The sequence below is a fragment of the Grus americana genome, chromosome 2 (genome assembly GCF_028858705.1).
Source record: "Grus americana isolate bGruAme1 chromosome 2, bGruAme1.mat, whole genome shotgun sequence".
In the NCBI taxonomy this organism is placed as follows: domain Eukaryota; kingdom Metazoa; phylum Chordata; class Aves; order Gruiformes; family Gruidae; genus Grus; species Grus americana.
The window spans coordinates 120862051-120874675 of record NC_072853.1 but is presented as its reverse complement, the minus strand read 5'-3'; the positions used below and the strand labels follow the sequence as shown (position 1 = coordinate 120874675).

Genomic DNA, 12625 nt, shown 5'->3' with positions numbered 1-12625 from the left:
CCACAGCCGCACAAGGAGATGCCATGTAAGAAGTGAATAGACCCAAGCCTTGCTGCAGCCTCTGCTCGACGGGAGGTGATGCAGATCCTCATCCGCAAGGACTGAATAGATCTTTCGGGATGGGCTAAATGGGGAAAAGAGGATTATTTGGATAGGGAGCGATAAAACCAGAGATGCCCCCCAAGTGCTGAAGTATCTCACTTGGACTCTTAGCCTCCCTCACTCTTTTCCAGCTCATACCTTGTCACGAAATCTGTTTAGGCCAGGAATCTGCCCGTTTCTTCCCTGCCGCAATTGAAGTCTTAGACTATGAATGCCTCAGGGCCAAGACTTGCTTCATGGTAGTCAAGCACCATTCGTGCCTGCAGTATTGTACCAGCAAAATGACTGTACTGGGTATCGGATTTAGTGTTGAAGCCACCAGCACCAAGGACAGGAAGGCACGCTGCAAACTGGCCTTGTCTGGCGAGGAGGCCCATCCCATGGCTTGCTCAACCTGTCTGGTCTTGGCCAATGGGGCCTCATTAAGCCCAAGCATAGTTTGTTTTGTGGTGTCTCAGATCAGGATGATCCTATGGGGGAAAATGAAACCCTAGGTCTCTAGTGCCTTGCTCTGTGGCTGTATCCTGACCTGCAGAAGGTAACAGTCTTCTGGTCTGCACTCATTTGGTCAGTGTTCTCTGGTGGAGCCATGTTTTGTGTTAGTAACAGCCCGAAGGGGAGAACACAGAGGTTGCTCCACACATCTTAATCTCTGAGGTGCAGCAAAAGTTTCCCAGCTGCTTCTGCTTTTCTTTCCCATGCTTTTGTCCAGGAATGCATCGCCATGGCCTTCGCAGCCTCACGCGACTGAGCTCAGCCCACGCTCGGAGTCAGCTCTGAGGTGGAAGATGGAGAGCTGCAGTCTGCATGGAGCTGAGTCCAGTGCAGAAGCACTGTCCTACAAGGGGCTGTAGCCAGCGCAGGTCCAACACTGCCCTGCATTATTTCTGCCTGGCTCAGAGCACCACCAAGGCAAGCTAACATTTCCCTGCAAAAAAAAAGCATGTAATCTTATCGTTAGTCCAAGCCTCTTATAGAAACATGTTTTTCAGACGTGTCTAGTTCAAACCTGGAGTAGCTGGCCATGAGATTACGGGGGAATTACATGTTCCTTGGAAGCATGCCGCTTTTGGCTTTACTCTGAGGCAGAATCGGGGAGCGGATTTTGATCTCTGCTGCCTGAGAGCGAGTTTGCAGCGACATTATGGACAGCAGTTGGGTTACTCTCCATTTAAATCAGCTGATAGTTGAATCTAGCCTGCAGTCGAGCCAGTAGGTCTCACGGGATCTTATCTACACTGTTTTTAAAACCTATTTCTTAAGCAAAACAAAGGCAGTTCCCTTAATCTGAAGGTCATAATGTTTGCAGTAACCCAGCTACCCAAAACCAACTCCCGCCCCCAAGTAAAACTCCATTAGAAAGGCAGAAAACAAGTCTCTTCTCCTGGTGCCTTGCTGGTCTATGAGAAGAACCAGCCCTATTTTCTTCAGGAGAAGGCACAGAGGCTACAGCGCATGTATGCGTCGCCAAGAAGGGATGGCTGAAAGGAGGACTGGACTTAGGCCGGGGGGATTCAAACCCCGCTCTCACACGGGCTGCCTGGTCGAACTCGAGCATCGGTTTGCTTCTGTTCCCCATCTGTCAGATGGGATTATCGCTCCACACAGGCACTACGGGGATGGAGGCCATGCGAGAGCCTGTAGCAAGAGGAAGGCTCTCTGATCTTGCAGCTCCTGACATCTGTGCCTACGCTGGTAACAAAAAGGCCACTGGTGAGTGGCTTTTTGATGTGGAATCTGCAATGAGACCCAAAACGAACTGAGACCACCTGCTTCTTTGTCTTAAACGAAAGCAACTGAGCAAAGGGTAGAGCCTGTTTATTTCTAACAGGTCTGATCTGTGAACATGAATCCTGGTTCTCTGGGGGGGGTTAGGATTATCGCTTCCCATTAATGTTCATGCTGCTCCCCAATAATGCCTACCCTTGTCTTTTGCTTGTCTCCATTCCTCCCTCTTTCCCTCAATTCCCTATTTCTCTTCCACTGCTCCTGCTTTTCTTCTCTTCCATCCTTCAGTTATCAGAGTTTTTTCGAAGCAAGGCAAACCGGTAAAATCACACACTTCTTTCACAAACTGCTCTGTGCTCACATTTTAACCCAAATTTATTTTTCCCATCCCACCTCTAGGTGGTTGAAATAAGCAGAATGCATAAACACACTGAGAAGCACGTTTCTAGTGGATAAGGAAGGGTGATTAAGGAAAATCAATACCCCCAAGACTCCCAGGGGTTCTGGGAGTGGGTACCGCTCCTTTCCCCCATCGCTGCAGGTACCAAGCTGCCTGGTCTCTAATCCGGCGACTGGGCTTACAACAACATGATGGTGGCTATATTCAAACTGTAATCAACATCCACCTCCTGGCTATATTTTAAATTGGATTAGGGTGTGAGTTTCCTTCTCACTTTACAATCAACATGAGCAAATGCTTTGTTTATCAAAGCAATCTGAGCGATGCATAATGGAAAGCACTGGATCTATCTGGAACAAGTATAACAGTGGAATAGGTGCGTTACAATAACGGGAAATCTATTCTGCTAAAAGCTTTCTTCAGGATCACTATCTAGAGACCTGCTAACCCTGTAATTGTTCCCTCAGCACAAGCACCCTCTTCAGAAAAAAATAAAGACCATAGCGGTCTGGTTCAGAGTACAAACAGTCGTGCTTGCTGGTGCTCTGATGCATGCAGCTCCCCGTGTGAAAGCAATGCTTCCCTCCCCCAGATGAAAAAATGCAAACTAAGCGCTTTGCACAGGGATTCCTTCCTAGTGCAAATCCTTCTTGTTTAAAAACATCAGGGGAAAGATTACCTCTGTGTCCAATAGCCTCTTTTGATTTTTTTTTTAACTAAACAGAAGAGTTTTATCTAAATCAATTCCAAATGCACATTTCCAAAGAATGAGAGACTGATGTCTATGTATAAGTCAATGGTATTCATTTGTGCAAAGAAGTGGAATATTTACTGTGATATTTTCATAAAATTGTTTTTAAAAAAGTGCTTGTTTTCTTCTCAAGGCTGTTTACTCATTTTATACATGGACAAGAAGTATCTCTGGTATTTCGAGTGAGTTTTTCCTGAGATCATCAAATGATTCCCCTATAATCCTGACTTTTATAATGTTTTGGATTTTTTTTTTTATTCCTCTGACTAATCTTGATATTTAGAGAACAATTTATATCAACAGACTTTATCCTCAAACTTCTTCACAAACTCGTTGCTATGGCAGTTGTCACAGGTTCAGCCCAGGAGCGGACATGGATTGGAATGAGTAGGAGAAGGACTGAGCCCCAGCTTTGTCTCCAGCTGGTTGGAGACTCTGCCTTGGGCTCAGCCTACCTAGGTTGCCACAGAGGTCACTCCTAGTCTGTCTCGGCTGCCAAGCAGACCATTAAAACTATCGATACCTGAATATTATCACAGAAAACTCCTTTAGTTTATCTACTTAAACAAGCATTAAGCCTTTCTTAACAGTTTTGGCACTCACAACAACAAATGAAAAAATAATGATGAGCTGAAGTGCAAAAAATGGACAAATAACAGCAGGGCAATCAGACTTGCAAAGGAGATGATGAAGAGGCTCGCAAGGCTGTCCTGCTTATCTCCTATGATTAACCCCAGGAGGCACCTCAGTTAAATTGGATGCCCTTGGAAAGGCAGCATGTAGTGAATAACAGTTGGAGGAGGTGGAATCAGAGGGAAAATGTTTTATCAAGCGGATATTTGAGCGTGTTAGAAATAGAAGGGAAAACAAAGGCTGGGCAGGTGAATAATATCTGTGGCAAAGCAACAATCCGCAGAGAATGAAAGATAGGAACGAAGCCAGGAGAGAGCTCTGCACCGGTGGGGAAGGAGAAGCTGAAGTCAGGGCGAGAGCTCAGCACCCCGCGGCCCTTGCTTAAAGTCCTGGCTTGAACACAAAGTACCTCCATGCCTCTGAGCTGCTCATTTTGGGCAGTAGATTGCGCTAACCATGGCAACCCACGAATTGGGGCTATAATGATCATTCTTTATATGTCTGCCTGCCAGCGTAGCACCTCCTGGTGTATTGCTCCTCTGCTAGAACCTGTTCCAGCTGTCCTCAAGCCTACACCTGTAAATCAATGAAATGGAAATAATTTTGTAGCTGTCCTAGCTCTTTCAGAGTAGCAAAGCCTCCCACCACATCAGTAGTACCCAGCATTCACAACAGGGCAATATGCGGCATTAATCTGGGCGTGCTTCTGAGGAGATACTTCTCAGGCAAAGAGTATTCTGGCGTGCGGAGGGAGGGCTTTCCCCATCTAAAGTACCTGTAGATTTCACGCCAAAATAGTTTTTTGGTGGTATAGGTTTTGGATTTCATTATATTGTATTGCATTATACTATATTGCATTGTACTATATTGGTTGGATTACTGATGTATTATTGTATTATATTGGGTTTTATACCTTTTTTTTTTTTTTTGTAACATTAAGCACCTAAATTATTTAAAATCACACTTGAAATTCCCACAAAGAACAAGGGTTAAATCCAGTAATGATGCTTCAGCTTTTAGGACAGCCTAACCCTTAGTTTTCGAGGTGCTGTTGCTACTATGACATTCTCAGGAGCTTTGTGCCATGATGAGAAGGGATTTTACTGAGGACTTATACAACACTAAAAAGCTACTGTCTCTTAAAGACAACAGAGACTTTGGGAAGGCGAGTACCCTTCCTTCTCCCTCTGATAAAGGTTGCATGCTGCTGCTAAAGGAATGTTGATTTTTCCAAGTGAAAAAACCATCTGCTAAAAGGAGCCAGGAGTAGATCCATCTGCCAGTGAAGTCAAAAGAAGAGTTTGTATTAAAGCAGATAGTTGTGGTCTGGCCACACAATATCAGGAAAGTAATTTTTATTTCTCATTACATACTTTTTGCTGCTGGGGACTGGCTAAAGAAGCTCTTAAATGCCTATCAGCAGTACAAAAGGATGCTGTTTATCTGCTGGGAATGCGTTAGAGAGAGGAGGATGCCAGAATTTGGAGGGAATAATGTCTTTTATATAGCAGTCTGATGCAGAGGCCTGCATGCATCAGCTGCACTTGAAGGACTGGAAAAAGATGTACAAATAAACAAACCACAAGCCAATATCCATTTGAATTTTAAATCCATTCACTCTAGACGTGCCGTCATGCCTTTTGTGTTCTTTTGCTTGCAGATATGGGAGAAATCACGGTTACTAAGTTCAAATAAACTTGGAAGAAAATTTTCAAAGTTTGTATGCCTGACTATTCAAAAATATAGGCATCGAATTCATGCTTATGAACATTTATACTGGAAGTGACTGCAGATTTATTCTGCCAGGGAATAAAAATGACATCACTTGATTTATTTGACCAGCCACTGGAAAACAATGTGCATATTAATGAATGTGAATAATTACTTAAAATTAACATTCAATCTACAGAGCAGTAGGATCATTAAGATGTATCAAATAAACTTAACTAAGGAATAAATTGAAAAGAAATGTTTGATCCTCTGGCAGTTATTGTATAAATGGGAGAAAAGACTGCATTAATTGCATAAATTATTCATTTTTAATTATTTCCTTGGCTGCAGTAAGTATTGATAATATTCTGTCTCAGGGAAGGAAGAATGATGACAAAGAAGTTTTGCTTATTCTCCTTACAATGGCAAAGTAAACAAAACTGCGGAACAAACTGGAAAGTCTGGGAGCGTTTCGAAGCGCATTGGGGAGATCTTGTTGTTCATTGCTTTTTTCTTCTCTCTCTCTTCTTTCTACCCTTCTACACAGCACTAGTGAGCCTTCCTAACAGACATGGTTTTTGAAAACTTGACTGATTAAAATGTTGGTTGGAAGAAAAATTACACCAAATAAAGCAAGCTTTGATCCATGGAAAAGTTTGATGATAAATGGCAAATCTACTCTCTACAGAAGGTGCACGTGTGCGTGGCTGCAAATAAAGCTTGCAGCAGCCTGGTGAGCCGGTTTGATCCTCAGCAATGTGCAAGCAGAAACATTGCATGACTTGGGGATCCAGGAGCATGCAGTAAAAATAAAGATTCTTCTACTTCTCAACGTGTAACCTGCAGCTTTCGATAGCTGCCAATTCGCAGCAGTGGTCCCTGAGCTCCTGAGACCTCTTTCTTGGAGCAGGTGTTGAACACAGAGGGCAGCAGGGATGGTGCTCAGGTAAGTGCCAGCAGATCATCCTCCTGCTTTCTCCCCACCGGGACGGGCAAAGCTGCGTGCCTTCCTCGCCGGGCACTGTTCTGAAGATAGACCTGCAGATCTCCTGGGATTTTCTCTGGTATTTGCTTTGGGACCTGGTTGGATGAAATTTTCAGGTAAGACAAACTTTTGTCAAAAATGTTGGTTTCACTGCTTTAGCCTGAGAGACTGTTTTAGAAACATCTTACCTTGACTTACGAAAGCACTGCCCCATCTCCTCCTTTGTTCCCCTTCTCATGTCACCTCTAGAGCTTGTTGCCCTAAGCTTGTTGGCTCAGCAGTCTGGGACACCTGAAAACTACACAGCATCAGCAACAAAAGCCAAGGAGTTTTCAGACTGCTGGAAAACCCCGGACAGACAGACAGACGCACTGCCCCCACAGTATTTCTAGTCCTTGCTCCAAAGCATGTGAACAGCAGCGCTCTTTGGGAAAAAAATGCTCACCATATTTTTTTACAGGCGTAGCATGTAATAAAATGATGAGTTTATTGAATCGGTTGAATCAATTTGGCTAGAATTTCCTCAGAGAATTCAGGTTGAGGTAGATAGTTGGCATGAAAAATTTTGGCACAAAGAGCATGATAAGCTTACAAACAATCAAAAACAATTTTAGAGAGGGAAGCATCAGACAACCTTAACCAGAGATGCTCTTCCCAATCCGTAACGGATGAATATCATATATCCCATTAAATGCCACATATGATATTGTGGGTACCTCCTATGGTATAGAGCTGTTTCTGATGATGATAATGATTATTTCCTTGCTGTACAGTTATATCTTCAGGTATTCAGCAGGGACCTTTATTAAAGAAGCAGCATTCCCCCATGCAAGAAGTATGCCCTTGGCAGATCCAGCATTAGTTTATACTACCTGTACAAGATTTTTGACTTCTGCAAAGACACATATGTCCTAGTGAACTGTTGGGCACTAATATTCTTTCTTCTTGCAGCTGTTGTCTAGTGAGAAATGAGGAACTGGCTTTCCATTTAGCGTAGTCTCCCTCCAAAATGAACTGGCTACCACTTTACGTAAGTTATTGCTCTGCTGAAATAACCTGAGGGGCACTCAGCCTCCACACGGTGAATGTGGCATTCGGCAGAGCAATCAGTCTGAATCACCCCCACAGTCTCTGTTCCCTTCCAGGAAACCTGCTGGCCTCACCAGTTTCCTGGGGACAGTGCAGGAATCACTGCATGATCAGGAGGTACCGCTGACATAAAAGGATGCTGTAAGCTGTGACATCTTGTGTAGCTCACCAAAAAAAAAAAAAAAAAAGCCATCTGACAGCACAAAGATATTCAAGAATATTTCAGGAGGCAATTAGCATCTGTGTACCAAAGGCTCCCAAGTGGCTAAGCGTTAGGAACACTCACTAGGATTTTCAGCCGAGTTTGCATCCCAGCTCTCTATCTAGGGATTTTTTACATTTGCTGCATACTGCCAGGAAGGAGGGGACAGCAAAGGTGTCTCATCTCCTTGTTTGTCCCCACAAACCTGCACCAGAAGCCTTTCCTGAACTGCTCCGTACGTACCTGGCTACCCCATTGTTCTCTCTGGGGACTCAAGGATGCAACACCTCCTTGTGCTGCTCTTACTACAGAACCTGGTGCCTCTTAGCCACGTTAGCTCTGCAGGACATCAGCCATAACCTCTATGATGTCAAATGTCCTGCAGAATCAAATGTGCAGAAGTTGAAGTCACGAAAGTTTAAGCTCTTAAGCAGGGGATAGGTCTAGATGTCATGCCAGGATCTGCCCCTACTCTCTTCCATGAATGTGAAATTCCCTGATGTGAAAAGCTGACAGAAGGTTCCAGCGGGGGATAAGTTTGTGCGTGATGTCTCGGCAGCAGTGACTTTTGCATTCAGCTGATTCAACCTGTGCGGAACAGCAGGAATGTTTGACAGCACAAAGGGAAAGTCAAATGAAATCAAGCATGGAAAAGAATGTAATTTAAAGCATACACCAAGGGCCTATGCTATGTCCTGTTACAGAATTAAATGGAGACATTCTGCATCTACTTTCCTCAGCATAGTTCTCTGAGATGGAAGATGTGAATTCGTGTTTTGCTAAATGTGGAGTGAGAGCCAACTGATTTTTGAAATTAATTTGTGGTACAGATGCAGTGTCCTAGAAAATAGGTTCTCTCTCCTCCTGTTCTATGTACAGCTTTGTTAGGAAGAAGGTAACAGGCTCGGTCTGTAAGGGCTCATTTGAGAGGGCCCGGTGCCCTCTGCTGAGCTTGAATGCACAGACAGTGATCAGGAAAGAAAAAGATGTTGGGGCTTTTCAGGCAGAAGGATCTTACATTACCTGCCGTCGCCAGCACCTTCTCCTTGTCCAATAAATTGGATATTTGTAAATTATTCTTTTACCTAGACCGTATTTCTCCTAGGGATTTGATAAGCCTTTTATTATAAAAAGGATGTTTTCTGAAGTCCAGCTCTAAAATCCTAGGGGAGAAGTTCTCTTAACTGGAAACGCTATTTGCTCTTGGAAAAGCGTTCTGATTTTCAGGTCCCACAGTGTCTGTATAATCACCATAGGCAACATGTGGCAATTATCTTCTGAGAATCGACAATTTCCTAGTAATGACCGCTACCTTGCCTTTCACCTGAATTTTGGTCTTTAATGTACAAGCCTGGGGATTCGTGAATGTATCGTCTCTGCGGCAGAAGTATAGCAGCATGTATTACAAAGTTAGCACCCAAGAGAGCAGCGGATGATCTGTGGACACAACATAGACCTAGACCTCGCCTCGGGGCTGCATGTTCTTGGTATTAACAGGTTCTACAGAAAGTCTCTGCTGATCTGTGCCCTTTCAGCATCCAGGTTGAAAGAAGGTATGTCTTCTGGGGCCAGGGGGGGGCATTCAGCTTTTCTGAAACCTGGCTCCTCTCCCCAGAGGGCAAAGCAGCCTCTTCTCCAGCTGCTTTTGATAACAAGAGACCTACTGAAGTCCATAACTTCAACTGAAAGTAAATTTTCTCACACTTGTATGATCTCCATTGCCACAGCATCAGAGAACACCCCGCCAGGCCTACTTTTGAATGCATTTAATCTTTCTAGCACTAATGAAGAAGGTGTTGCTATTTTTCTTTGTTAAGCATTAGGCAACTAAGGCACAGAAAGCCTAAAACTTCATCTGTACGACACAAAGCAGCTCTCAACCAGCAGGATCTAAAGAGGGTGACACAAAACCCAGTACAGCCCAATAAGTTCTCCGTCTAGTTAACTCACCCTGCTGGGAAGCTTGGCGAAGCAGGGCTAGTGAGGTGCACAGCAAAATGACGGGCAGATGTCTAATTTCTGCCAAGCGTGAGAACTGACTGCTGTGCTCGCGTTCCCGAGCAGGCTTCTTAACACCACATTTTGTTTCTACAAACCTGAGTTGGGATGCTGGACCTACGTGCCACGGATTCCTGGAAGGCTGAATTCAAATGTAGATGACAGCTTCTTAGCTTGGTGTCCTGTAGCCTGCAGAAATCGTTACGGCAGCATCGGGAGCCACTTGAACAATCAAAGTGTAAACGCAACATCATCGGGGAGCATCACGTCCAGCTCTGCCAGGCTTTGGTGACAACTGGATCCAACTGTAAACTTTTCAGTTAAAAAAAACCTTTAACACTTCACATTATCTTGCTGGGCAGAATCTCACTTTTTTGATACATTCTGTATTACCTAAAATAGCTTCAGTATATGCTCTCTTCTTCCTCGTTAAACATTTCCAGGAAAGTCTTAGCGTGTGGAAGTTTGACACGTGGAATAAGAACTTTAGCTTCAGTTTCCTGGAGAACCTGCTGCAATTGCACCTAGAACTTCAACACAAAATACCATTAAAGTCCGCAACTGTCTTTAATCACTGGCATAGTCTTTTTCTTTCTTTCTTTTCTTTCTTTTTTTTTCTTTTTTTTTCTTGTCCACCTGAGATGGCAAATATTTTGCCAGAATGGGACTGGGTATAAGTGACAACAGAAAATCCTGGGATGCAATCCCCCTGCTTGGGACCTTTATAAATCCATGGTGGAAAGACTGTCAGTGCCAGGCACAACTGGTGTCTGTGTGAATCGGATCATTTTAGTACCTAACATAACCCATTTAAAGGCAGAATATTATGCAGTAGGCACCTGATTCACTTTCCTAATGAAGCCATAGACCTGTATGAAGGCACGGGAATGTTAGACCACATGCGCAACTCGGGGAGGAAACCTCAATGTCTCAAGCTCTTTCCAAATTTACTGTTTTTATCAGAACAGCTAATAGTGCAGGCACATCACCAATAGTTCCCACATATAAAGGACCCATTGCATACATGCCACCACGAGAGCCATGGGGAAGCACTGGTCTCTCCATGGAGTCCCTCACGTGACTCACGCTGTCTCTGTGGATGCTAAGAATACAAATAGGCATATGTGTTATTTGGTAGAGGCATCCTATTCTACAAGTTGTTTACCACACCTACTATTTATATCTTTTGTTATCAGAGCTTGAACATCTGTACCAGAGATGTCTGTATAAACTGACAGATACATACAGTATGCAATAAATAACCACCCCTTAAGCGTCGAGGAATGTTCCTGCTGTTAAGCTGGTTTGTTATGATTTCACTTAGAGACAGATAAAGATGATGGAATATGACTTCTTCCTGACAAAAAATTGGGTTTCTTCCCAGAGCTTCAGAAATGCCCGAGCCTTGAGACTCTCTCTGCTGTCTCCTTTGCCTGTCTGTGTGATATATGACGAGCGCTCCCTTCCTACGCAAGCAGGTCACTCCTTTCAGGCCACAATGTCTCGCGTGGTAAGGCAATACGTTTTATGCTGACCCACCCCTGACCACCATTTGGGAGCAGATGGATACAAACCAGCCAAATAGCCACTCTGGCTATGCTTTTTTTCTTCCCCTGCATTTTGCACAGCACAATGCAGAAGGGGGCCAGGCAGCTCCTTATGAAGTCCCATTTCTATTTCTTTTCCTGAGTAAGCTCCCTTTAAAATAGGAACAAGAAGAAAACAATAACTTTATACCAAAGAGAAATGAAATGTACCGGAGGCAGCAATTTCTCTCCCGTGCTACTGTAACAGCACCACATTCTTCACACCCGGTTTCACAGGAAAATTGCAAGCTATCTGTTTACTGACGCATGCTCAGGGATAAATCCTGCTCGTCTTCTTTAGGTGAATGAGTAACTCTTATTTAAATGAGCAGTTTGGCCAGGGACAGAGTTACCACGCAGTTTGTGACCCACCTCCTCCTTTGCTCAGGGCGCATCTTTTCGTGTCCCCTCTCCACTTCGCCGCTCCATCCATCCCCGCTTGTGAAGTCTCAGGCAAAGGGCAAAAAGATTGCAAGGTAAGTCCTTTCACATATAACTTGGAATCTTTAAGGTAAGCCTGTTTGTCTAATAACCAGGGTGCAATTCAGAATTGCCTCACTGCTATGATGAGAAAAAAGCCCCATGATAACTAATGGATTGAAAGGTAACTCCGGTCAGCTGGGGGGCTGTTTTCTTTTGCGGCATAAAATCATTGAACAAGCTGTAACAAATGTCGCTGCGCTCACTGTGCCATGTACCTGCCAAGTCAAATCAGAGATATCAACAAGAGCATTTTAAATGTTCTGGCGAGAGAAAACTTTCTTTAAGCTATCGGGGTGCTTCATGGGTGTATTTTCAGGTAATGAGCCTTGGCTCAAAGTCCTGCAATCAGGCATTGCTGAATCTCACTCATATTCAAAAACTAATCAGAATCCGTATTCAAGTGCTGTAAGCAGTCCCTGTGCTTCCCACAATTCATCTAACCACCATGAATAACTTGGAAATAATTAAGCTTTTGACCAAAATTATATGCTGCGTGACTTCAGTCTATAGAAGAGTGATTTGTTGCCTCCAAAATATTCCATGGATCATTATTATAGCTGGGCCAAATTCTTTCCTCCATTTTTTATGATCGATAATGCATATATGATGACATGCAGAGCTGTATTGCTTATTTAGCATCATATGTATCCTTATTAAACACTAAAATAGAGTAACTCCCAAATGCAGCAAGCAGGTGTTTTACAGCTGCAGCACAGATACACTTCATTTTGAGAACATCCTTAAGCCAGTGCCCAACTTGAAAGCAATGGAATTTAAGTACATGCAAATAATTGTCTTTTGTTGTGGGAAATTCTGTTCTGTCCTGCAGAGATGGACTTAATCCTGTGTCCAGAGGGTTGAGTGGACTAGAGCCAGTGTCAGTAAGACATTGATCATGCCGATTACAAAATTATCTAAGTACATACCTACACTTATCAGAAGGGCCCTGACTTTAACG

At 43.7% G+C, this 12625-nt stretch overlaps 1 protein-coding gene and 1 long non-coding RNA gene across 3 annotated transcripts in view; one reads left to right on the top strand and one right to left on the bottom strand.

Annotated features, from left to right (window-relative positions):
• Window positions 1-5490: 5490 nt before the first annotated feature.
• LOC129203388 (uncharacterized) lies at window positions 5491-10183 on the bottom strand. 2 transcript variants are annotated; one of them, XR_008576011.1, is made up of 5 exons: window positions 9992-10183; window positions 9697-9910; window positions 7844-8188; window positions 6498-6600; window positions 5491-6404 (listed from the first exon to the last, which is right to left on the bottom strand). It is a non-coding gene; the product is annotated as an uncharacterized LOC129203388 (long non-coding RNA). The 2 variants fall into 2 exon arrangements; XR_008576010.1 differs by lacking the exon at window positions 7844-8188.
• A 1132-nt stretch (window positions 10184-11315) lies between these two features.
• The window catches only part of CDCP1 (CUB domain containing protein 1), a 35796-nt gene continuing 34486 nt past the window's right edge, over window positions 11316-12625 (top strand). Inside the window, exon 1 of the mRNA XM_054817791.1 lies at window positions 11316-11660. The gene's annotated coding sequence lies outside the window, so the exon portion shown is untranslated. The remainder of the gene's footprint in view (window positions 11661-12625) is intronic.